This window comes from Propithecus coquereli, unplaced genomic scaffold, assembly GCF_000956105.1.
Source record: "Propithecus coquereli isolate 6110/MARCELLA unplaced genomic scaffold, Pcoq_1.0 Scaffold13, whole genome shotgun sequence".
Classification (NCBI taxonomy): Eukaryota; Metazoa; Chordata; class Mammalia; order Primates; family Indriidae; genus Propithecus; species Propithecus coquereli.
The window spans coordinates 15,688,514-15,690,636 of NW_012137191.1; the positions used below are offsets into that span (position 1 = coordinate 15,688,514).

Sequence of the window (2,123 nt, forward strand, 5' to 3'; positions counted from 1 at the left end):
AAAAAAAAAAAAAAAAAAAAAGAAAGCACATAAGATGTCTGAAACAGTTACAAAGGTGATGAGTGCTACAAAAGAGTACAGGATAATGTGGGAAAATATAGTAAGAGGCCTAAACTAAGTATGAGTTCAGAATTAATACGAATACAGGCTGTGTGTGTGTGTACGCGCGCGCGCGTGTGTGTATTCAATTTTGGAGATGTGGAGAAGGTTATCCTAAGGAAGTGATGTTTAAAACGAGACCTGGAAAAAGAGTAAGATGTATTTAGAAAAACTTGGTTGGGGTTGAAGGTAGCAGCAGTGACATGAGTCAGAGTGTATGACATATTCAAGAAATGGAGAAAAGGCCAGTATAAAGACTAAAGGGAAAGAGAGACACAAGATGGGACTGGATAGGTGGGCAGGGACTGGTTCCTGGAGTTAAGATTTTAGACTCTACCCTGAGGGCAAGGGGAAGCCATTTAATGGTTTTCAGCAGGTGAGCTTGGGCCTAAATCTGGAATTTTAAAATATTACCTGTTTCCTCTATCCTTACAGTCAGAGAAGGTTAGATTAGAAGGGACACAAGATCATCTAGACATATGTTTTATTTTTTTGGGTTAACTGAAACATGGCATCTTCTCAGGCATGGAACAGAACATTTTCTTCCACATGTCTTTAGCTTCAGAAAACAAAAGGTCAGCATAGTAAAACAAGATATATAACTTTATTAGTGGATACAGAAACTTTTTTTAACTGAACTTTAAAAACCATTAAGTATTTTCCTAACAGAATCACAACAGACTTAATTTATAAACAGCATACATAACAGATACATGGCTCTCTTAGACACAGTAACACTTCAGCTGAGGAGTTAACCTACCTTAATCACAGCCAAGAAAGCAGAACAGTGGTAGCAGCAACAAGGGATACTTAGTGACAACTAAATATATGTCTGAAATTCACGTCTTATTCAGTTTTGCCTCTCAATGGTTCACTTGAAGCCTACTTAGTATTAGCCCCATACTTAATTTGTTCAAAAAAAATCTTAAACTAGGGTTCCAAAGTTTAATCTACTAATAACATTGTGAAGTAATTTAAAAAAAATCTTAATTATCTCTTGCTAATTAGCTTAAGGGAAAAAATCCTAAAAATTTCAAGTCATTACAAGGCAGTGCAAATGCATATTATGACATTCATTATAGTGACACTTAATGTTCCATATGCTGTTTTAAAAAGTATAAAGATATTTTAGAATATTTTCCATCGAAAATGTTTAAAGTAAAATTTCATAAATCCAATGGTCAAATCTCAATTCTCATTTTAGTTATCAGTGGCATCTGAGAGCAGTGAAGATTTTTAATCCAATAAATAAATCCAGTATGTCATACATCATACTAATCACTAGGACTATAAGAGTGAAGAAAGATAAGCTTCCTGCTCCCACAGGAAAATTACAACAGGGAGATAAACATGCAAACAATTACAATGCAGTGAAAAGTTTACTGTAAGGAAAGTTCTACCAGAATATTCATTGGACTTCATGGTAGAAAACTACACCAACAAGGCTGATGAAGTGCTTCTTCTGTTCTATCTCTGCCCACATTTGATCTTGTTTTGTACAGGACTGGTAAATTCTTCATGGTTGTTATAATAATGATAAAGTTCCTAAACTGCAAATTTCTTCCTGTACTTTGGAATTTAGGAAAAGTTTTTACTGTGGTAAAACTGATTAAAAAAAAAATCTTTTACATGCCAAGATTATTTATATTTGTTTTTAAAGTTAATGTACTAGGACAAAAAAAGAATCACTGGTATGGGCAATGCATGACTTACTTTCCTACCAGTTTCTGAGGCTCAGAGTATTTATACAAATCTGAAGAATTTAAGATGCACAAAGAAACATCCTCTAATATTTGAAACACCTGGAGAGAAAGTACAATGGAGACGGAAATGGGAATGTTTTACTCAGGATAACCGTATTTTAAGTCAGTGTCGAGTCTGTGAAAGAGAAGGCAAGGACAATGAGGACTTATGAAGAACAATTAAGAAAGTTGAAAAGATCTGTATGGAAAACAGACATTTAGAGAAACGTAATAGTTTTTTTTTTTTTTTTTTTTTTTTGAGATAAAGTCTCACTCTGTTGC

At 33.9% G+C, this 2,123-nt stretch overlaps 1 protein-coding gene across 2 annotated transcripts in view; it reads right to left on the bottom strand.

The window, feature by feature from the left end:
• LCORL (ligand dependent nuclear receptor corepressor-like) overlaps positions 1 to 2,123 on the bottom strand; it is a 174,437-nt gene that overhangs the window by 58,712 nt on the left and 113,602 nt on the right. The window lies entirely within an intron of this gene.